The sequence below is a fragment of the Puma concolor genome, chromosome C1 (assembly GCF_028749965.1).
Source record: "Puma concolor isolate L17-30 chromosome C1, mPumCon1.1.hap2, whole genome shotgun sequence".
NCBI lineage: Eukaryota > Metazoa > Chordata > Mammalia > Carnivora > Felidae > Puma > Puma concolor.
The window spans coordinates 65,865,762-65,891,239 of record NC_141674.1 but is presented as its reverse complement, the minus strand read 5'-3'; the positions used below and the strand labels follow the sequence as shown (position 1 = coordinate 65,891,239).

At 40.0% G+C, this 25,478-nt stretch overlaps 1 protein-coding gene and 1 pseudogene across 1 annotated transcript in view; both read right to left on the bottom strand.

Annotated features, from left to right (window-relative positions):
* The window catches only part of PTGFR (prostaglandin F receptor), a 309,526-nt gene that overhangs the window by 266,892 nt on the left and 17,156 nt on the right, over nucleotides 1-25,478 (bottom strand). Inside the window, exon 2 of the mRNA XM_086717366.1 lies at nucleotides 17,236-17,339. The gene's annotated coding sequence lies outside the window, so the exon portion shown is untranslated. The remainder of the gene's footprint in view (nucleotides 1-17,235; nucleotides 17,340-25,478) is intronic.
* LOC112848673 (mitochondrial nicotinamide adenine dinucleotide transporter SLC25A51-like) lies at nucleotides 8,314-10,537 on the bottom strand (annotated as a pseudogene).

The window sequence follows — 25,478 nt, the reverse complement described above, 5'->3', positions numbered from 1 at the left end:
TATAATCAAAGAGGAAATAACTTGATTCCTGGATACGTTTTTTTTTAAAGAATAGAAAAAAAATCACCAGCACAAGAGTGAGAGGATCTGTGTTTCTCAGAAACTGGATGAGAGTGGAGATGACTCTATGAAACTTGATGAGGATGGGGAAAGGCAAGGCAAGTTTATCCATTAATTTCAGGGCAGAAGCAAAACAAAACAAAGCAGATGAGATTTGAGGGCAATGATGAAGTTTTGGAACAGTCACTGAGAACCATCAGGATGGGGAGCTGTCCATATTATCAAACAGTTTTGAAGGCCATTCTGAGATCTGAGACTACCAATTTACAGAGGAAAAAAAAATCCACACAATTATATGACTTTTTCCAGTAGTCTAATGTAGAAGTAGACAAACTTGTTGGCTGGATTGATCCAAGTGTGAGGGTCTACAGGATGAATGGGATAAAAAACAGTAAGACACAGGGGTGCAGACCAAACAATCATTAAAGCTAAAGAAGAGTATGTGATAGGTGCAGGGGAGAGGTGCACTGAAACATGAAAAGGACAAGGCCACATTGAGCCTTGACTATAAGTACTCTGGCTGCACAATGAACAATACAACTGAAGACTGGAGGCAGACAGACCATGAGGAAGCTATCACACTAATCCTAAAACAGATTACAAAGATCTGAACTGGCAAAGGTAGTATATTAGTTTCCTGTGGCGGCCACAATAATTTACCACAAACTGGATGGCTAAAGGCAACAGAAATGTATTCTTTCACTGTCTCACATTTCTGGAAACTATAAATTCAAAATCTTTCTTTGCCTCTTCCTGCCTTGTGTGGTCATCATTTCTTGACTTCTTTGACTGATGACCACATCCCTCCAATCTCTGACCACTGTCACCTTCACCTTCATATCACCTTCTCCTCCATGTGTCCATGTCTTCTCCTCCTGCCTTTCTTTTATAAGAACACTTTGTCATTGGATCTGGAGTCCACCAAGAAAATCCAGGATAATCTCATGTCAAGAACGTTAATTTAATTATGTATGTAAAGACCCTTTTTTCCGTATAATGTAACAATCAAAAGTTCCAGGGATCTGGATATGAACATATATTTTGGGGACCACCATTCAACCCATTATAGGTAAAAAGTGTGAAGAGGGAGAAACAAATCTGAGAACTATTTGAGAGGTACAGTCAGCATAATTTGATGTTTGATTGGCTGTGGGAGGGAAGGGGAGAGAGGAGTCAAGAATAACTTTTAACTGGCCACCTGGATGATACTACTGAGATAGGAAACATGGACAGGGGTGCCTGAGTGGCTCAGTCAGTTAAGCATCTGACTTCAGCTCAGGTCATAATCTCATGGTTCGTGAGTTCAAGCCCCATGTAGGGTTTTGTGCTGACAGCTCAGAGCCTGGAGACTACTTCATATTCTGTGTCTCCCCCTTTGTATTCTCCCCCATTCGCTCACTCTCACTCTCGCTCTCTCTCAAAAGTAAATAAACATTTAAAAATTAAAAAAACAGAAAACACGGACATAAGAAACCACTGAATGAAGAATATGGCTTCCCTTTAAACATGCTGATTTTGTGGTACCCATGAAACATCTAGATGGAGATATTCAGCAGATAGCAGGACCTATGCATCTGACTCAAATGAGAGAGCTGGTCTCAAAAAAGCGATTAGGGAGCTTATGAGCATAAAAGCAGTAATTCAAAACCTCATAGAGAAACAGACTCTTAACTATGGAGAACAAATAGCGTTGCCAGAGGAGAGGTGGGTAGGATTAAGAGTACACTTACCATGGTGAGCACTGAGTCATGTATTGAATTGTTGAATCACTATATTGTACAGCTGAAACTAATATAATACTGTATGTTAACTACACTGGAATTAAAATAACAAAACTTTAAAAATAAAAACCTCAAAGAGGATAGTATTGTTCAAAAAAAAAAATAATAGGTGACAAGAATTACAGAGGATTAGAAATGGACACCTGGCAGTTTAAGGGGAGACAAGGGAGGAGCAGCCCATGAAAGAGACCAAAAATGAATGGTCAAACAGGTATGAATAATTCCAAGAAGATGTAGTATCCAGGAGCCAAGAGAATAGTTTCGGGAAGTGGGAGGAAATAAGCAATGTCAAATGCAGGAGAGAGGACAAGTGAGGAAAGTGTTGAAGCAGATGACAGAGGGGGAGATGTATCATGTGGGTGTCCAGATGAAAAGCAGTCCAGACGATGAGAAAACACATATAAAAACCATGAATATTTAGGCATGCTCAAAGAACAACAAGGAGGCCAGTGTGGTTGGAACAGAGTGAGCAAGAGAAGTAAGTAAAGGACTGAGAGGTAACAGGAGTCCTGGTCATATAGGTCCTGTCTGGCCATTGTAAAGAGTTTGGCTTTTGTTTGGAGTGAATATGAGAAGCTATCAGAGGGGTTTCTGCAGAGGAGTGACATGATCTGACTTCTGTTTTAACAAGGCCACTTGGGCGACTATGTGAGAATAAGAGACAAGGCTCCAAAGACCTACTGGAGACAGACTGTAAAAGGAAAGATGTAAGTAAGGAGATAGTTTAGGAGAGAGTACTGCAACATCTCAACAAGAGATTATGGCAGCTCGGACCAAAAATCATATTCTTCCACATGTGAATAGTGGGCCTGCTCTACAAATAAAACTTCAAGGTACAGATCTAGTCCTGTATTCCAACCAGATGGCCTACCTTAAGCCTCTTCTATAAAATAATTTTGATGCAGCCACTGTGTAGGATGCTTTGAGGAGCACTAAAGTGCAAAGTACAAAAGTGAGAACAAGAAATAAGACTCAAAATATATGTTGGAGACAGATTGTAGAGATCTAGGAAAGAAACCAAACTACTTCTGAAAAATCTCACTTGACTGTCTTACAACATATTGCATTGCACACTACAAACTTGTAAGTACACATATGTTTCTCCCATAATTCACCGGAAAACCCAGTGATTCATTCCTCAGCAAGAAGGATCCTGGAAAAGTTTGATTAAATTGAAGCCACTAGTGCTGCATCAGTGCTGAAAAATTCATGCTCAAGAGGAAAAAAAGTTAAAGGTGTTCTTCATTAGACTATGAGCCAACTGCACATTCTCAATATCCCCCCCATATCAGGAATTGCAATTAATATTGTGAAATCATGCAGCGAATTGAATAGCATTGCTTCACAAACTCTCTGGGTGTTGTATGAGACATTTAAAGGGTCAGAGCTTGGCAATAGCTTAGCACTATGCGGAAATGACCAAGGGATATGCTCTACCTTTGGAGCCTCTCAGTCACTCAGGAAATTCTGAATTAAGGGAACAAGCTATTGCACATACAAACTGTATTCACTCTGAAATTTATTAGTGTTGCTACAACATCTTCTATTCAAATGCAGCCAGATTCTCTCCCATGGGCATATGATTTCCACTGAATACAGGAGGAATTATGCCAATCTCAGAAGAGTACAATTGTTTCTTCAGCATTTGACAGCAAAACTAACATTTTAGTGCTGAAAATAAACATGCACATCCCAGCATTCTTTCATCCAGAAACATGTTGCACCTGAAGGTTTGATTTCCAGATCAGCTCACAAATGTTTGTTTAATCCACACTGTTCCTAAAATACTTTATAAACAGTGCCCTTGGACCTACCAACATGAGAACTTTGTTTCTGTTGATTTAATGAATATTTTTGCAACACTGGTTGCATGCCAATAATTGTGCTTGTACTGGGATTTCAGAGTTGTAGAATACAGAGAACACAGTTCTTGCCCTCAAGGGCTCACCTTGGACATGGTGATGACTATTTAGATGCAACTCTAAAAGCATGAAACATGACAGAAAAAACTGATGAGCTGGACTTCATTAAAATTAAAATTTTTTTTCTCTATAAAAGGCAATGTCAAGAAAATTAGATGAGCCACAAATTGGGAGAAAATATTTGCAAAAGACATTTTTTTTAACGTTTATTTATTTTTGAGACAGAGAGAGACAGAGCATGAACGGGGGAGGGTCACAAAGAGAGGGAGACACAGAATCTGAAACAGGCTCCAGGCTCTGAGCTGTCAGCACAGAGCCCGACGCGGGGCTCGAACCCACGGACCGTGAGATCATGACCTGAGCCAAAGTCGGGCGCTTAACCAACTGAGCCACCCAGGCACCCCGCAAAAGACATTTTATAAAAGCCTGTTATCCAAAACCCAAAGATCTTTTAACACTCAACAATAAGAAAATAAGTCACCTGATTAAAAAGTGGGTCAAAGACCTTAACAGACACCTCACCAAAGAAGATATACAGATGGCAGGGGCACCTGGGTGGCTCAGTCGGTTAAGCATCTGACTTCAGCTCAGGGCATGATCTTGCTGTTTGTGGGTTGAAGTCCCTCATTGGGCTCTGTGCTGACAGCTCAGAGCCTAGAGCCTGCCTCGGATTCCATATCTCCCTCACTCTCTGCCCCTCCCCTGATCACTCTCTCCCTCTTTCTCTCTCTCTCAAAAATAAACATTAGAAAAAATTTTTAAAAGATACAGAGATGGCAAATAAGTATATGAAAGATGCTCCACATCATATGTCATTAGGAAAATGCAAATTCAAACCAATGAGATATGACTACACACCTATTAGAATGGCCAAAATCTAGAACACTGACAACACCAATGCCAACAAGGATATGGAACAATAAGAACTCTCATGTGTAGCTGGTGAGAATGCAAAATGGTATAATCACTATAAAAGTTTGGCAGTTTCTAACAAAACCAAACATTTTCTTACCATACAATCTGGCAATCACACTCCTGGGTATCTACCAAAAGAAGTTGAAAACTTACTTCCACACAAAAATCTGCACACAGATGTTTATAGCAGCTTTATTTATAATTACCAAAAATTGGAAGCAACCGAGATACCCTTCAGTAGGGGATTGGATAAATAAATTATGGGAAATCCAGACAATGAAATATTATTCAGTGCTAAAAAGAAATGATCTTTGAAACAATGAAAAGAAATTGAGGAACCTTAAATACATATTACTAAGTGAAAGAAGTATGATTCCAATTATATGACATTCTGAAAAAGTCAAATCTATGGAGACAGTAAAAAGACCGGTGGTTGCCACAGGTCAGGAGGAAAGAAAGGATAAATAGGTAGAGCACAAGTAATTTTTAGGGCTGAAAATATACTCTGTATGATATTGTAATGATTATAACATAATACATGTCATTAGACATTTGTCCAAACCTATAGAATATATAACATCAAGCATGAACGCTAAGTTCACTATGGACTTTGGGTGATTACAATATGTTGGTATAGGTTCATCAATTATAACAAATGTACTACTCTGGTGAGTGATGTTGATAATTAAGGAGGCTATGTATGTGTAGGGGCAAGGATATATGGGAAATCTCAGCAGCTTTTACCCAATTTTGCTAAGAACCTAAAATGACTCTAAAAAAAATAAAGTCTTCTAAAAAAATGTTAAAGACATACAAAGGCAATTCAAAACAAAAAAAAGCAACACATAAGATCAATAAACAAATTTTAATCTCAATGGTTTAAAAAAAAAAAAAAGTTAATGTTTGTTTTAAGAAAGAGACACAGAGCAGAAGCAGGGGAGGAGCAGAAAGAGAGAGGGAGACACAGAATCTGAAGCAGGCTCCAGACTCTGAGCTGTCAGCACAGAACCCGACACAGGGTTTGAACCCACAAACCACGAGATCATGACCTGAGCCGAACGTTTAACCACCTGAACCACCTAGGCACCCCTCTCATTAAAAGCTTTAAATGCAAAGTCACATAATATGCCACTTTTTCATCCCAGATATGGAAAAGGTAAGGAAAAAATGGTCATTGTCATACATTCCTGGTGACAGCATCTATTGATGCAACATTTGACAAGACAATTAAGCAAGTCATATCAAATACCTTTAAAAGATGCACAACTTTTGACCCAGTAATTTTATTTCTAGGAATTTATCCCAAGTAAATAACTATGCACATGCACAAAAATGCATACACAAGAATATCTTAGTAGCAAAACATACACATACACAATAAAGAATTAAATGAAGCATAGTGTGCCCAAACAATAAAATGCTGTGAAATCCTTAAAATTGACACACTAGAAGAAAACTTAATTATTGAAAGATTTACACTAACATACACCAAAGATATAAATGGGAAAATATTATCCACTAAAAGATTAACATAACAGTGTTAGGATTATGGGATTTTTATCTTCTTCTTTGTGTTTGTCTGTTTGTCCTAAATTTTCTGTAATAAGCATGGGCTGCTTCTGAACAAAAATATTTTTTAATGTTTATTTATTTTTGAGAGAGAGAGAGCAGGGGAGGAGCAGAAAGAGCGGGAGACAGAAGATCCAGAACAGGCTCTATGCTGACAGTAGAGAGCTCGATGGGGGGTCGAACTCATGAACAGTGAGATCATGACCTGAGCCAAAGTCAGACACTTAACTGACTGAGCTACCCAGGGGCCCCTGAGAAAAAATGTTTTCATTGTTTGATCCCCTCTTCAAAAAAACCTACTGAAAAGAAATTTCCTACCTTGTGTTAGGCACTTTGAACAAACTATCTCTGATCCTTAGTATTGTATAACAAAGTAGCTGCTATCTCTGCATTTTCAGTGAAAAAAAAAACTGAACAAGGCAGTAGTAAGTTTCCTAACGTGACTCAGCTTCTGTGATGGTTAATTTTATGTCATCTTTATTGGGCCATTAGGCACCCAGATTAAACATTATTTCTGGGTGTGTCTATGAGGGACATTTCCCAATGAGAGTAGTATTTTAATGGATGGACTCAGTGATGTAAATTCCCCTCCCCAGTGTGGAAGGGTCTGAATAGAAAAAAAGCAGAGGAAGGAAGGATTTGCCCCCTTCCTGGATGCTTGAGCTGGGACTTCTGTCTTCTCCTGCCTTTGGACTGTGATGTATACCATTGACTCTTAGGGTTCTCAGGCCTTTGGAGCTACACCACTGGCTTTCCTGGGTCTCCAGCTTGCAGATGGCAGATGGTGAGCCAATTTCTCATAACAAATCTAGATAGATAGACAGATCAATCAATCTATAAATCAGTCCTATTGGCTCTGTCTCTCTGGAGAATGCTAATACAGATAGTAAGGAGCAAGGCCAGAATACAGCCTAGAACTTCAGCTATTACTATTCACAATGTCCAGCTGTCTTTAAGACTACTGAATCAGCCATCAAAACTTTTCCACAGTAGTGACAGCACTGGGTTCTAACCACCATTGGCCCAAAATTTAAAAATTGCTGGGCGCTTGGGTAGCTCAGTCGGTTAAGCATCCGACTTCAGCTCAGGTCATGATCTCACAGCTCATGGGTTTGAGCCCCACACAGGGGCTGAAGCCTGAAGCCTGCTTTGGATTCTGTGCCTCCTTCTCTCTCTGCCCCTTCCCTGCCCATTGATTCTCTCTCTCTCTCTCTCTCTCTCTCTCTCTCTCTCTCTCTCTCAAAAATAAATAAACAAAAAAATTGCTAAAGCAGGCAAGAAGCCAATAATGGTTTAGAAGCAATAGTATTAAAAATAGGCTTCTATCCAAGGATCTATATAAAGTACTATAAGCTGCACAGAACAAAGGAATCAGATGGGGTTACTTCCTCTGAAAACTTCAATAACACAATCTTTAAATTTTTTTTTCAACGTTTTTTTTTTTTATTTATTTATTTTTGGGACAGAGAGAGACAGAGCATGAACGGGGGACGGGCAGAGAGAGAGGGAGACACAGAATCGGAAACAGGCTCCAGGCTCTGAGCCATCAGCCCAGAGCCTGACGCGGGGCTCGAACTCACGGACCGCGAGATCGTGACCTGGCTGAAGTCGGACGCTTAACCGACTGCGCCACCCAGGCGCCCCAATAACACAATCTTTAAACGTAGAGAAAAATCCATCAAAATCCAAGATTTAATAAGTTTGACACACTTCAGTGGAGGATCAGACCACATGCTTCACTCCTTCAAAAATGTTGATTATAATTATAACCATTCTATATACTACTTCTCAGTCTCATTTCCTACCGCCACTTAGAAGCATGGAAACATCAAAGTCAGGACAGTGCTACCTGTCATAGTCTATAGGTCATCCTTCACATTACCAGCTTCAGAAGCTTTGGGAATTCTCCTAAATCATTTGCTTCCCTCAATAATTTCATTAGGGCTTCTTGACTATATTGATATATTCAACCTTGAAATAATGAGTTCCATAATTTATCACTCTCTGAATGGGCAGCATTATCTTCCATAACTTTCTTCAAGCTATATAAAGAGTTTCCCCATTAATCTAGTGTAGAGAGCATTGCAAGAAAAGTCTATATTTTGTGTTAATTATTACTTCAAACTTCAACCTTAATTTTAGTCTTTCTGTAGTCTTCCACCAAAAGAAATTCTCATTACAACATACCCTGCCAGGTACTATGTTGCTTTTTTTTATTATTATAACAGTCCTATTAGAACCTTATATTCTGAATTTGCTGGTGCTTAAGGAAAACAGCTTTGCCTGTAATTCATTGTGCCCTGACCTTATGACACCAACTTATACTTGGCCAATTAGGGACAAGGCCAAACTGCATTATTCTTAGGTCTATTCAGTTAATAAATGACACTTATTTCTTTCATATAATCTTTAACAAGAACTCATAAATTGTATTCATTATGCCTCAAGAGATGAGGTAATGGTAATTCAGGTGGGCACATCTGAAAAGATTTGTCAGTTTCCTACTCCATTCTAGCCAGATTTTTTGGAAAACATTGGGAAAAGACTGAAATTTCCCACCAGCCTGAGACTTCATGCAAGTTTTTACAACATTAACTGGAAAAAACAAGATTCCCAACATGGCACCCAACAGACCTTGGCACATAAAATCAATAAGCACTGTGAGTCACTGCAGCAGGCAGATGTTCTTTATGGAACCTCAAAAGCCAAACAAAAAAACGACATTGCTGAATCCATTATGGAAAAGAATGGATACCAAGTCTCCATAATACTCTAATTCCATGGCTGTTGAGTGTCTTGAAAGCCTGGCAAGTGTTCATAAACGTTTTATAATGCTTGTGGTCTTGAAGCAATGTCTGAACTCTTTCCAATGGAGTGAAAATTGCTTCTGTTGTCCTTGGAAGTACTGCTGCCACACTACCGGTTGCAAACTCAGACGTAGTGATATGCTCTCAGAGACGACAAGATAAGGCCTCATACAGACCAAACCTAAGTGCCAGTGTAGTTGTCTTCTGCATCGGTAGGGGGAAGGAATCCACAGTACAAGTTTTGAAAGCCATCCCTCCTGAACTGAAGCACTGCATCCCAGGTTTTGATTCCACACAGCTGCTGCCGAGAGAGGACCTTCTGAACCGGAAATGGGATTGCTACATGAAAGCTGCACAGCAGCCACACAAATAATGCTTCATTTCACCATTTGCAGCATAAGGTGATGGATCTTGTTTTGAAAATGTTAGGACTGGCAGCCTCTTTTCATGAGCTTCTGAATCCACCATGTTGCTTGAGATCTTTCTTACTCGGGGCACCTACGTGGCTCAGTCAGTTGAGCATCCAACTTTGGCTCCAGTCATGATCTCCCAGCTTGCAGTTTGTGAGTTCCAGCTGCACACTGGGCTGGCTGCTGTCAGCCTGTCAGCGCAGAGCCTGCTTTGGATCCTCTGTCCTCCTCTCTGCCCCTCCCCCACTTGCACTCCCTCAAGAATAAACATTAAAAAAATAAAAGATCTTTCTTACTCAAGAAGGATTTCTTTAACCCACTGCAGCGGGCTGAACCCATTGCAGCAGGCCCCCAGCTCCATGCCCTGTCGCCAGCAGCCCACAGGTGGCAAGCCCACAAGCCCTCATCTACATTGCTTTTCACACTTGGAGCAATTGGCATACGGATATATCATATAGTCAGCTTTATATCAGAAACCTAAAAAATTGTTCCCAGAAAACTGACAAATTGGAAAAAGGAGCACAATCTTTAGATGAAGTTTCCAAAAATCATTTAAGTTATTCCAAATATTTATAAAAACCTTTCTCAACGATGTCAACCAAAACTCACTGCAAGAGGCTGTGAATTTGAGATGAAGATCATTTCTCTTCCTCTAAGTTGATTCAAAGAGAGGAATGGAGAAATTAGAAAGATAAAAATATCTTAAAACTGTAGTGTAATCCTGTATTCCATACACTGAGTCAAATGCTTTAAGACTCGTTATAGAGTTCCCAGTTTACTTGATTTAGAGTTTAGGAAGTTCTCCACAGTACGGAATATAATTGTGTCTCATTTATTGTGGATTACGTATAGTATAAAATTTGTGGTCATTTGATAATGGAAACCAAGTCCATTGACAGGAGTCTAACCTCTTTGTTGCAAAATAAGAATATTTCATTATTTTGATTTTCATCCCCCTTTTACCATGACAGCAATCTCTGTTAGCAATACCACCTATACTGCACTTCTACTTCTACTCTCTCTTTCCTACCCCACAGCCAATACGAGTTAACTAGATTCCCTTCAAAGAGAAGAGATTCTAACACTAAAACAAAACTCTCACTCCTATAGAAACCCTCACTTAAAAAAGAAAACTTAAAGAATTTTCCAAAAGTGTAAAAGATACCAGCAGCTGCTCTGTTTCATAATACAAGATAATGTTCATGTGGAAAAACTGGGTGAGAATCCAGGAAGCATCCAAAGTGATTGTCTTTGTGAAGTAAACATCTGTGTTGATGGGAAATTAAGACATACGCACACATCTGTATTCAGATGTCAAACACAATTCCCAAGGGAAGCATTAGACTTCCACTAGTTTTTTGGAAAATAATAATAAAGATCTCCTAAGCTTTGCAAAATTTTGTACAATAGCAGTCAAATGCAACTATACCAGACTAGGTCTTTCATCTGTATGTTCTGGGAAATAATTAGGAGAATTGGAACTGATTGTTGTAAATTCTTTTTAATAATTTGAGCATCTTCACCAACTCCTACACTGAGCCTACGATCCTTCTGTGCCACCAATGCCAGTCATGGAATTTGTTTATGATGACAGTTTCTTTCCTAGTCTAGTCATTGATTTTTCCATTCTACAACACACTTAGTCATGAATGTTGTTTATATACTCAGTTACAGAAACATTCCTGCACCCCATGAGCAGTGGGGGCTGTCACTCATGTGCCACTACCTTGAAAAAATACACATCTCTTCCCCCCATTCTCATTCTCCCTTCCAAGGATAACTCACAGTGGAAAGATTACTTCACCGGTTTTATAAAATGTACTAGAGCAATCCCACTTCCTAAAGGAACCACACCCTTTTCGTCAGAAAAAGAGAATACTGGGGAAACACAAAAATAAGAAAATGATGGGGCGCTTCAGTGGCTCAGTTGGTTGAGTGTCCAACTCGATTTCAGCCCAGGTCATGATCTCACAGTTAGTGAGACTGAGCCCCTGCATGAGGCTACACACTGACAGCAGGAGCCTGCTTGGGATATTCATTCATTCTCTCTCTCTCTCTCTGTCTCTCTCTCTCTCCCTCTCTCTCAAAATAAATAAATAAAAACTTTTTTAAAAATAAGAAAGTGATATATGTGAGCCTATCCCAACTCCTTTTGAAGATCAGCCCCCTGAGGGCAGAAAATATTTCTTCTTGGTGTTTCTTCTGGTACCAAGTTGCCTATGCAAGTGAATTCACCAAAGAAACTAATGATGAAACCCAAAAAGCGTTCTTACTATTCCCTCTATTTTTAGTGTCTTTCAATAAAACTACCTTTTAAAAAAGAAAGAGATAAAGGAGCAAGGATAAATAGAGAGGGTGAAGAAGCAAAGTAGCACTTTACAAACACCCATCTCCAAGCCTCAGAGACAACCCTCAAGGTACATATTCTTATGCTTATTTTTTTAATTTTTTTAATGTTTATTTGTTTTTGAGAGAGAGAGAGAGACAGCCTGAGCAGGGGAGGGGCAGAGAGAAAGAGGTAGACACAGAACATGAAGCAGGTTCCAGGCTCTGAGCTGTCAGCACAGAGCCCAAGGTGGGGCTCGAATCAGGAGCTGTGAGATTATGACCTGAGCCAAAGTCGGATGCTCAACCGACTGAGCCCCCCAAGCACCCCTCTTATGCTCACTTTTAAAATGAAGAGTTTAAGGCTTATAAAAGGAGGTAAGGGTCTCCTGGGTGGCTCCGTCGTTTGAGTGTCTGACTTCAGCTCAGGTCATGATCTTGCGGTTCATGAGTTCAAGCCCCGCAATGTGCTCTGTGCTGACAGCTCAGAGCCTGGAGCCTGTTTCAGATTCTGTGTCTCCCTCTCTCTCTGCCCCTCCCCCAACTCGTGCTCTGTTTCCCTTTCTCTCAAAAATAAACACTAGAAAAAAATATTTTTAATGAAATAAAATAAAATAAAATAAAATAAAAGGGGGTGAGTTGTTTGTGGCACACAACTAAAAATTGTCAGAGCGAAGTTTCAAATTCACTGATGAGTACCTAGAATTTAGCATTTATATATTGCCAGGTAAGTGCAGAGCTTCTGACAATTGATCCTGAATGAAAAAAAAAAAAAAAAAAAAAAAAAACCAGACTACTATCATCTCAGTATCTGATAAAGTTAGTGTAGTCAAAACCTCATCTTAGCCAGAAAACAATCTTAGGAGAGCATCCATAAAATTTCTTAAAACTTAAAAAGTTTGTTTTTTAATTTTTTTAATGTTTATTTATTCTTGAGAGAGAGAGACAGACAGACAGAGCATGAGCAGGGGAGGGGCAGAGAGAGAGGGAAACGCAGAATCTGAAGTAGGTTTCAGGCTCTGAGCTATCAGCACAGAGCCCAACGTGGGGCTCGAACTCATGAGCCGAAGCCAAAGCCAGAAGCTTAACCGACTGAGCCACCCGAGCACCCCAAAACTTAAAAAGTTTTAAGCAACACAACTTCCTGATGAGTCCTTTGTAATAACTACAAAATGTGTATATAATGAAGCAAGTTGTTTTATAAGGTTATTGCCTACAAACTAGTAAAGAGTTGGAGGACTGTATTAGTTTTCTATTGCTGAGTAATAAATTACCACAAATTTAACAGCTTTTTAAAAATACCACTTATTAATGCACAGTTTTGTAGATCAGAAGTCCAGCATAGTATGCCTGGGTTCTCTACTCCTAGTACTACAAGGTTGAAATAAAGGTGTTGGGCACCTTGTCTGGGGCTCTGAGGAAAAGTCCACTTCCAAATTTATTTTTGTTGTCAGAATAATTCACTTCCTTGCAGTTGTAGGACCGAGGTCCCCATTTTCTAGATAGTTGATGCCAACCCAGAGAAAGACTGACTGCATTTGAATGGTTATGTGTCTAGGTCAGGCACACCTGGATAAAGTCAACTGTGCCATGTAACATGACCTAATCACAGGAGTAAAATTCCACAAATTCTGTCTGGGGAATTAGGGAGAACATATATAGCAGAGGCAGGGGTAAAAATCTTGGGAGCCATCCTAAAATTCTGGTAGAAAGTGGACAGATTGAAAGTAGTATATCTGACATGTTGAGCAAAAGAAACCAAACACAAAAGAGTACATACTGTTCTATTCCATCTATATGAAGTTCAAAATAGGAAAAACTAATCAGTGCTGTCAGATAAAGTCAAGTAGTGGTGACCCTTAGTGTCAAACAACAGTATATAGGAAAAAAAAGGATTTATTCATTCAACAAGTACACATTGAATGCCTCTCAAAGCTAAATAAAGTGAATTTCATGGCAATCAAGATAAGGCCTCTGTCCTCAAGTAGCTTAACAATCTATCAGGGAAGGGCGCCTCGCTGGCTGAGAGCATGTGACTCCTGATCTCAGGGCTGACTGTGAGCACCATGTTGGGGGATGGGGTAGAGATTACTTTAAAAAATAAAATCTTTTAAAAAAGTAATCTATCAGGGAAAACAGAGACTAATAGTCTACAGATTAAGAAGCTAATAAATAAATATTTACCATGAATTGTGATAAGCCTCACACATGGAAAAGTAGGAGGTACTCTGAGAACATAGAGTAGAGGAACCCAAAGTGGTTTAGGGGGCCAAAAAGTGATATTTAAACCAAGACCTGAAAAAATTTAGGTAGGCAAAGAAGGGGTAATAGTTGACTTGGTGACACTGGTTGACTGTGAACTGATCATCACTTACCTGTAAGACATGACTACCTAGAGGCCATATAGTCTCTGTCTCCATCATTATGAGAACAGTCTCAGGAACAATGGAGGCACTAGCACTGCTCTACACTATGCTGGCCAAACAATTCCTTTAATGCTATGACATTATCAGTTCTAGACATTCTTCCACCAAACGAATACTGACAAAGTAGAGAGTGACCTGAAGGTAACCATTACCACAGCATAGAAGCTTGAATCAGTGTGAAAAGAGCATGGCAAAATGGCCCAGTGGCTTCATGTTCAGGTTCTGGAATCAGACTGCCTGGGTTGTAATCCTAACTCCATCACTTGCTGTGTGTGTCCTTGGTCATTCACCTTCTGCAAGCCTCAGTTTCCTCATCCCTAAAATAAGGCAATAATGTACAAATTGCCAAGTAATTAAAGAGTAGCTTCTTTGAGAAATACATGTGTCTTCAGGTGGAAGATGTTTTAGACTCCTTCTGCGTAAGTTATGGTGCTGGTACATTTTGAATGCATATGAGGAAGAACTCTTCTCCTGCCACTCTGTCTGACTCACCAGCCATACCCAATTGTCATTGTCCAAACACACAAAACTCACTTCAATGCCTATACATTTTTCCAACTTGTTCCTTCCTCTGGCATGTCCTACCTACTCTTGTTTCATCAAACAGTTTCTATTCATCCTCCAGAGTCTCAGCTCATGCATTGCCTTGCTGATGAAGATGTTACTGTCTGCACAAGACAGAACTGGGTGATCATTTGTCCATGATCTCAGAGCACTCTGAATATATCTATTTCAACATGCAAACTGTACCATAATTGCTTATTCATGCATTCATCTCTCATTGTTATGAGCCTCTTGAGGGGTAAGACCATACACAGCACTTGGACCATGGTAGGCAGTAAAAATGTTCACTGAAAGAACTGAATGAATGAATACTGGTGTAATTGGCAATAAATTCCTGCCACCAGTAATATTTAAACAAAGACTATCAGGCATATACAGAGAGTATTGGAGTGTCTGACACTCAACTTGCTAATCACTGAACAGGACCCTCCAAACCTGAGAGTCCTTAGTGCTAGATGAAGAAAACTAAATCACAAGGGCAGAGAAAAGGAAAAGTTGTATGTTCAGGGAATAGCAAGTGCCTCTGTTTGCCTGAGCAAGAGAGGACAGGATAGAGACAGGTCTGCAGCAAGAAAGTGATGGCACACACAAAAGAGTAAAGAACAATTATTTAATAAAGCCACTGCTTGAGGGATGCCTGGGTGGCTCAGTCAGTTGGGCGTCCGACTTCAGCTCAGGTCATGATCTCACGATTCATGGGTTCGAGCCCCACATCGGGTTCTGTGCTCTCAGCTCAGAGCCTGGCACCTGTTTTGGATTCTGTCTGTCTGTCTCTCTCTCTCTCTCTCCCTCCCTCCCTCTCTCTCTCTCTCTCCTCCTCCTCCTCCTGGCTCACACTGTCTCTCTGTCTCAAAAATAAATAAACATTCAAAAAAATGTAAAGGTACTACTTGATAGCGGTGGGCAAAGTAAAGTGCCCATCATGGGATGATAAATCTTGCAGAGCCTAGCAATAGCAGACAGCTGATTTCCACCCATGGTTCCAACAGGGCTAGGGGAAGCAAGTAGAGTTACCAGAACACTGTAAAAATGGATTGATTTCATGTGAGTTCTGGCCTAAGTAGAAGAACGGGACTTGGTCTCTGCCAAAATCAGAGTTCTACAGAAAGAGAGAAGGGAAGAATAAATATCTAGGCATCCCATCACCTTCCAATATCCTTTCAGTGCCAGCCAACAGCCAGACACAACAAAAATCTGGACAGCAAGGAAGTTCAGGGGAGGCAATCTATAGAAGTCAGCCTTCTGAACTCCAGAGTAGGTCAGAGAATGCGTAACAGTAGACTAATGGTGTGAACATCATTTGGTGAGCCCTCAGAGTCTAGGGTTTGGGGGTGACATGATCCAGGCTTCATCTGAGGATGTTTAGTCTAGTGGCTTTAATCAGAATGAACTCTGAGTGGGGAGAGGGAGATGGAGGCAGGGAAACAAACTAGGAAATCACTGTAATGGCTCAAGCAAGGCAGAGAGGAACGTAAACAAGGGGACGCACTCACTATTCATATCAGCCCCTTGGATGGCTCTTGATTCTCCAGCAGGTCGCACAATCCCTGGGCTGTTTACCCTCCTTGCAAGCAGCCCACCAAGTCACAGAGGTGGAAAATAAAGGTCTCCAAACTGAGAAAATGTTTCTGGTGTATACCTTTCAGTCTCCCCCTGATATTCACTTTCTCTCCTTTGCTTTGTGTCTGTATATACTGAGCAGAACCAGAGGAAACTAGCCGCAGCAACTGGAGGTCACAGAGCAGAGGGCAGTAACTAAGCTTCTTACCACAAAATGCACCCCACCCAAAAAAAAAATGAATAGAGATCCACAGGAAGAAAGCCCTGCTTGATTATCAGTCACCATTTCTCCCAAACTGTGACATCTTAATGGTTCTCTGGCTAGCCTCCCTCTCTTCATACAGTGACCAAATCCATCCTTCCTGCCTTCTCCCTCCCAAAAACTATCTTCCTTGGGCCCCATCTCAAAGGGACTCATTCTCAGATATTACATTCAAAAGCTATCTGACAACATTTTCTACAACTAGATCAGCACAGAGATGACTAGAAGAAGCTTCATGTGACTCTATAACATACTCTGTAACTCTTGTCTTTCTGCATGAGCAGATGTAGATTCCTTCTTCCAGTGCCACTGTATCTTATCTCCATCCCAGCATGCATCATACCACATGAGCACCCAGCCATGGTGGGTGCAGCCAGAGTAGGCACCTGATAGTTCCTTTTACAAGGCAGATAGGAAATGGCTCTGGTTTTATTTTTTGTTTTCTGTTCAGAATGAGACTCTTTTTATTAGTAATATTATTATGCAAAGTTTCCTAAAATAAAAAGAGCCAGTAACTACTTTAGTCCTTAGCTGTTTTCTGAGACACTATGCAGCAAGGCCTCACTGGATTGGGATTTACTTCTTTTCTCCACTGCCTCATTAGAAGCTTAGCTCTGCTAAGAGGATTACTTACAATACAGTATCACTGAGCACATGGGGAGCCTTTAAAGATTTGTTCTTCTCTCAACAAACTTCTTGCCAGGCTTTTCAAAATCAAAGTGTGGAAGGAAGAAACATCTGAAAAAGAAAAAGGCTGAGTTACCACACACCTAGAAGCTTTTCCCCTACTCACTCATTACTATTTTCATTAGCAACATGAATCAACAATTCCCGATAAATAATTTCTATTCTCAGACTGAAGGGTAAAAATAATACAAAGCAGCAACATGTGTGTGTGTGTGTGTGTGTGTGTGTGTGTGTGTGAGAGAGAGAGAGAGAGAGAGAGACAGGGACAGAGAGACTCTGTGCTCCCTACACACATACACACACACACACACACACACACAAAAGTACACACTCATTCTTTCTAACTGGTCCTAAAACAATCCTGTTTGCACGATTAGAACTGCATTTGAGGATGAGCACTGGGTGTTGTATGGAAACCAACTTGACAATAAATTTCATATATTGAAAAAAAAACGCATTTGAGTCAGAGTTCTTAGAACAAATGAAGAGTTCATGAGAATCTCCCATGCCACCTGTCTGTCCACTCCCAAGGATAACAGGAATACCAGATGGTCCATCCATTAGCTTTTGCTTAGATTCAGGGCTGTTGTGGAGACAGTTAGATGCCCCTCAATGGAAAAGCAAGGCCAGTTGAAGGCCAAAGTGGCAAGAAACCACTTAGAAACCATGTGTGCCCTTGAAACAGTAAATAATACTGTGTGGATTCAACAATTCATTTTGTTGATGAACCTAGGACACATTTATCTTACTAAAAATTTGTCTTTGTTCTCAGACATCCTTTTATTTTTTATTCTTTATTTTTTTAATGTTTATTTATTTTTGAGACAGAGAGAGACAGAGTGTGAACGGGGGAGGGTCAGAGAGAGAAGGAGACACAGAATCCGAAACAGGCTTCAGACTCTGAGCTGTCATCACAGAGACCAACACAGGGCTCAAACTCATGGACCACGAGACATGACCTGAACCAAAGTCGGACGCTCAACCAACTGAGCCACTCAGGCGCCCCCACACATCCTTTTAAAAACCAATTTTAATGACACTTTCTTTAATTCTCCTTCTATTTGTATCCAGATCTGTTTTCTATACAAAGAGCTACACAAATAAATTATTGGAATCATTACCCTTGATGTAATCTAAGTCTCTTTTATTTGACTATGTTTTTTCTTGACTTTCAGATAAACACATGGCAGTTGCCTTCCCAGTGGAGCCCAGTGCAAAAGGTGGGGGTATGGCCCAAAGAGGTCTAAGATATAGCAGTCTCCTCAGAATGGGTGGGAGATCTCGCCACACGTAAGAGATGGTTGGTTAGGGCTGCATGGATCTGTGCTGCTACAACCATCATCCAGGCAGTTGCTCTTTCATCTTCTGATGGGTGGTTCTTGGCTGTTGGCTTAACTTTCAGAAAGCATTCCACTTTCCCAAGCCTCATGGACCAGCTCCTGCTTTTGCATCTTATTTTCTCTAGCAGAAAGGAAAGGAATCCATACTGGAAAGCTCTGAGAATAGGGGAGAGTGAGTAAATGGCTTTATTTTCTTCCCTCTAATGGAACATAAGTTCTTGAAGGGCAGGAGCAGAGGAGAGGTGGTGCGTTACAAACTATTAATGTACTAAAATAAGTCAATCATAGGAGTATCAGGCTTCTTTTCAAATCAAACCCTGGCTTTTCTGAGGAGGAGGAGAATATGAGCAGTCTGTTGAAAACTTTCTTGGTTTTCAACAAAACATCATTATGTTTTGCTTTGTTTTGTTTTTCAAAAAACATAATTTTCCTGGCTGTGATATGAAATGTTTCATTTTATCAGCTGTGTTAGGCAGTTCAGCTATGGCTATAAATGGTCTCTGGCTTTTGTCATTAGAATGAGTTGTTCAAGTGCACGGTACTCAAAGATGATGTCCTCAAACCATTACAAGCAAAATTCTTTCATCCTTAATTCAAGTAAACATGTCTGGAATAACTTTTGAATCTTGGCATGGGCAAGGGTGTTCTCTTAGAGTCACATTGCGATCAGTTATCTATAGTAATCTCATCCTCATACCCTACCAATCAGTAATGGCATGTGCTTGAAAAGCAGCTGGCAAGGGCCTCACCTACATGATCTATACATCTGGAACAGGGAAAATTAACTGATATTCAGGCATGTGAGAAAAGCCACATGGCAGAGCTGTAATGCACACTGACTCCGGATATTTGCCTGGATTCAATTCCCATATCTGTCACTTTTTAGGTCAAGTAGAACAAACAATTTAACCTAAGAGTTATAAATGAAAAGGACTTGGATAAGGACTTAGTACATGGTAAGTACTATACTAAGTGTTAGTTATTGTTATTAAGGCAAGATCTTGGCTTTAACAAGGCTTTAAGCCACCACCAAGAGGAATGAAGGATCCAAGTCCTAGTTTTCCTCCTACTGAAGTAGCCAAGTAATCTCCCATGCCATTCACCAGTCCTTGCTGAGGCTGCCCTGTCTTGCCAGTAATGCCACCATACTAAAAACAATGTTGACTGCTGCCCTCTTCAAACTCTCAGTGCTGCCCTCTCAGTTTCCCAAGTTGATCCTGTTGCTCTTGCAAATATAAGGGAGGATTCTCTTTCACCATTGCTGCATCTCTTCATCAGACTAAGTGTGACCTTGCTCTCTCCATTTTTTAAACATATCACCTATAAAGGGTAGTTGCATCATTTTAGTTTTCTGCAGGACTATCTTTCAAATAACTTGATAAAACCTATAACATGAGTCATGTCAAAAACAGCTCAAACCTTCTGCTCAAAAAGTACTTTCCCAGAGGTGAAGAGTTAAGATGGTAGAGAAGTAGGGGAACCAGGATCTCCCTTGTCCTTCAAACACTGCTGTATTGAGGTCAGAACACTTGGAACGCCCAGGAAAGCTATTGGCAGAGTGACAGAAAAATCTCCACAGATAGAGGGAGACAGCTTGGTGGGACAGAGGTACTTGTATGCGAATTAGGGAACATAAAATAGTGTGGGCACTGAGGGGAGGGGTCCCCTTCTGTGGAAAGACAAAAGGGAGAGAAAGAGAAGCTGTGGATTGTGGTTTTGTGTTAGGACAAGAAAAAAACCTCTCCAGACCACAGATTAGGAGACAAGAAATAGAGTACCAGTCTCCACTCGTAGATGGGAGTTTTCAAAAGTGCCCAACTTTCTGCGACTTTCTCTGGGCTGAAGTGCCACTGTGTACATGCACCCGGGGAGAAGGGAGCCAGCCCCAGGGCATGGTAGTGATCTCAGGGGTGCACTTGGACAGAACAGTTCCCTCTCTTGAGTACTGTGGGAAGAGGGTATATTGCCTTCCCCCCCCCCTCCAAGGACAAAAGACCCTGCAGGTGCCAGTCATATCAGCAGGTTGGAGTGACTACCCCAGAACCAAGTTGCACAGTGCGGGATCCTTTAAGTCATCCATCAGGTTTTGAAGCCCAACTGAGCGCCTAAGAGGCATGGGAGACTATGGAGTAGGACAGGCCACCCACCCATGAAACTATGAGGACTGGCTGAACACCATGCTTTGTGACACTGGGGCAGGGAGGAGAGATTGGGGTGTCACCATTTTTCCTCACATCACCAACATGGTGGCCTTCATGGAACAGCACAGTGGCCCACCATGGAGGTGGGACCCACTTACACCAAACCCTGCCCCTCCATGCCTGGCAACTGTTTACTGGAGTGGGACTGATACTGAGCAGATGGCCTCTCCTCCAAACCAGCACAGCCACTGGTCCCAGGCACTAACAGATGACTGTCCTGATGTTTTGTATATTAGTCTGTTGCTTCTTTTTCCTTTCTCTCTTTTCCTTTCTTTCCTTCTCTTTTCTCTTATTTTCTTTCTACCTTCTTCTTTTTGTCCTTTGGAATCCAGCTCACAGTTCCTGATTTGATTTTTGGTCAGTTCTTATTTTTTTTTCTTATTTTCTTTTTTCTCTGCTTTGTTTATCTATTTAATCAGGCATTTTTACTCCATTCTTTTTACATCTTTTCTATATCTCCTTCTTCTTTATTTTCCTTTCTCTCTCTCTGGATTAAGCCTGATAGTTTCTCTGATTCTCTGCTTAGTCTTTTTTTTTTATCTTTTCAAGTACATATTTATTGTCACTTCTGTGCCATTTACACTCCCTGAGGTCAGGGATAGCACATCAGTTTTGCACTATATATGAGAAGTATGGTAAATTGTAAGAGTCATATAAAACAGCATGTGTAAAAGAGGGAGGAAAAGAAAATTGAGACAAATATCATGGACAGCATTTTCTATTAAAAAATGAGTGACTAACATGTATTGAACACTTACTAAATGATAGACTATGTCAAGTGGTTTTATAAGTAATTAATTCAATCAATTATCCTCTCCACAAATACCTATTGAGCATCTACTGTTTGCCAGATATATCTAAATACAGTTTTAAACCAGAGACAATTCTTACCCTTATGGAACTCACATTATTCTTCTATTAATAGTCATAATGCTATAAAAGAATAATAAATAACTAGATTTATTGAATGCCACATATATTTTTTTTTATTTTTTTTTAATGTTTATTTATTTTTGAGACAGAGAGAGACAGAGCATGAACGGGGGAGGGTCAGAGAGAGAGAGGGAGACACAGAATCTGAAACAGGCTCCAGGCTCTGAGCAGTCAGCACAGAGCTCGACACGGGGCTTGAACTCATGGACAGTGAGATCATGACCTGAGCCGAAATCGGTCGCTTAACCGACTGAGCCACCCAGGCGCCCCTGAATGCCACATATATTTTTTAAGCTTCTGTTCACATGTGTGTCACAAAAACCCTAACAAATGATTACTATTATGATTTTATAGTTGAGAAATTTGAGACTTAGTGTGAGCAAATCACTTTTCTAAGGTCACACCTTACTATGTGATAACAAATACTATCGTGATAGTTCTGAAACAATAATGGCCATATCAGTCAGCTGTGGTCCTTGCTAAAAATGCCAAAGTTTGAGCTGTACCCTTCAAGATTCTCTTTTAGTTGGTCTAGAGTGAAGCTAAGAGGAGACACGAATGTTAACGGATCTCAATGTTTTGATCAAAAAGCATTTGGTGTGGGGCTCCTGCGTGGCTCAGTAGGTCAGGCATCCGACTTCAGCTCAGGTCATGATGTCAAGGGTGGTGGGTTTGGGCCCCACATGGAGCTCTGTGCTAACAGCTCAGAGCCTGGAGCCCGCTTCAGATTCTATGTCTCCCTCTCTCTCTGCCCCTCCCTTACACTCTATCTCTCTCTCTCAAAAATAAATATTAATTAAAAAAAAACATTTGTGCTGGTGATGTCAAGATTGTAACAAACAAGTCACACAAAGAAAGACAAAAATTGCATGGTATCACTTATGTGAAAAATTTAAAAAAAAATCAGACTTGTAGAAACCGAGAATAGAAAGTAGAATGGTGGTTGCCTGGTAGCTGGGGAGTGGGGAAAATGAAGAGAGGTTAGCAAAAGGGCACAAACTTTCCATTTGAAGATGAATAAGGTCTGAGGGCCTAATGTATAACATGGTGACCAGAAATCATAATCCTGTATTACATAATTGAAATGTGCTGAGTAGAACTTAAGTGTTCTCACAGGAAAAAAAAAAAAAAAAAAAAGAAAGTTACTGCATGAGGTGACGGATGTGATAATTTTCTTTGTCATATACCTCAATAATCTGCTTAATCTTTTTATTGCACCTTTCATTTTTTCTTTTTGTATGGGATCAAGTCCCTTGCCCTTTCCTCTTTTCCATGGTTACTTTTCCATGAGTAATTCAAACCACACCAGATGGACTAGCTAAACATTCCACCACTACAAGTAAAGAGGAGCTTTGTAGATGACTACCCTATGGGACAGGGCAGTGCAACAACAGAGTGCACACTCCACACTCCAAAAACACTTCCTGAAGTGCCAAACCCTGGACAGTGTATGGCCCGTTTTTAATATAGCAGTTCTCACAAATGCAGAACACATAACAAGCTATTAAAACACATAAAAGACAGAAACCTAGCCAAAATGACAAAACAGAAGAATTCTCCTCAAAGGAAATTCCAGGAAGAAACGATAGCCAGAGAATTGCTCAAAACAGATATAAACCATATATCTGAACAAGAATTTAGAATAACAGTCATAAGATTAATAGCCAGGCTTGAAAAAAGCACAGAAGACAGCAGAGAATCTATTGTTGCAGAGTTCAAAAGCCTAAGAAATAGTTACAATGAATAAAGAAAGGCTATGTGAGATGCAAAATAAACTAGATGCAGTGACAGCAAGGATGGAAGAAGCAGATGAGAGAATAGGTGAAATAGAAGATAAAATTATTGAAAATGATGAAGATAAAAAAGGTAAGAAAAGTTACTAGACCACAAGGGGAGAATTAGAGACCTAAGTGATTCAATGAAACAAAATAATATCCATATCATAGGAGTTTCAGAAGAAGAAGAGAGAAAGGGGCATAAGGTGTATTTGAACAAATTATAGAAACTTCCCTAATTTGGGGAAGGAAACAGGCATCCAAGTCCAAGAGGCACAGAGAACTCCTTTCAAATCAACAAAAATAGGTCAACACCATGACATGTCATGATGAAACTAGCAAAGTACAAAGATAAAGAGAGAATTCTGAAAGCAGCTAGGGACAAACGGGTCTTAACCTACAAGGGTAGACACATAAGGATGGTAGCAGACCTGTCCACTAAAACTTGGCAGTCCAGAAGGGAGTGGCAGGAACTATTCAATGTGCTAAATAGGGAAAATATGCAGCCAAGAATCCTTTATCCATCAAGGCTGTCATTCAGAATAGAAGAAGAGACAAAGGCTTTCCCAAACAAAAACTAAAGGAGTTCCTGACCATGCAACCAGCCCTACAGAAGATCCTAAGAGGGACTCTGTGAGCTGAAAGCAACAAAGACTACAAAAGACCAGAGACATCACCACAAGCACATATCCTACAGATACCACAGTGACACTAAATCTATATCTTTCAATAATCACTCTGAATATAAATGGACTAAATGCCCAGTCAAAATACATAGGGTATCAGAATGGATTCAAGAAAAAGATCCATCTATATGCTCTCTATAAGACACTCATTTTAGACCTGAGGACACCTCCAGATTGAAAGTGAGGGGATGGAGAATCATCTATCATGCTACTGGATGGCAAAAGAAAGCCAGACTAGCCACACTTATATCAGAAAAATTAGATTTTAAAACAAATGTTGTAACAAGAGATGAAGAAAGGCAATATATCATAATTAAGAGGTCTATACATCAATAAGAGCTAACAATTATAAATGTTTATGCCCCCAACGTGATACAGCCAAATATATAAATCAATTTGTCATAAACATAAACAATGTATAGATAATAATACCATGATGGCAGGGGACTTTAATACTCCACTTACAACAATGGACAGATCATCTAGGCAGAAAATCAATAAGGAAACAACAGCTCTGAGTGACACATTGGACTAGATGGACTTAATAGATATATTCTGAACTTTTCATTCAAAAGCAGCAGAATACATTCTTCTCAAGTGCACATGGAACATTCTCCAAAATAGATAACATACAGGGTCACAAAATAGCCCTCAACAAATATAGAAGGATTGAGGTCATACCATGCATATTTTCAGATCATAGTGCTATGAAACTTGAAATCAGTCACAAGAAAAAATTTGGAAAGCCCCCAGATACATGAAGGTTAAAGAATATTCTACTAAAGACTGAATGGGTCAACCAGGAAATTAAAGAAGGGATTAAAAAATACATGGAAGAAAATGAAAATTAAAACACAACAGTCCCAACTGTTTGAGATGCAGCAAAGGCAGTCCTGAAAGGAAAATACATTATAATTCAGGCCTATCTCAAGAAGTAAGAAAGGTCCCAAATACATAACCTAACCTCAAACCTAAAAGAACTAGAAAGACAGCAGTAAAGAAAGCCCAAAGCCAGCCAAACAAGAGAAATAATAAAGATTAGAGCAGAAATAAGCAATATAGAATGCAAAAAAACAGTGAAACAGATCAATGAATCTAAGAGCTGATTTTTTGAAAGAATAAACAAAATTGATAAACCCCTAGCCAGACTTCTCAAAAAGAAAAGAGAGAGGACCCAAGTAGATAAAATCACAAATGAAGGAGAGATCACAACCAACAGTACAGAAATACAAACAATTATTAGAGAATACTACGA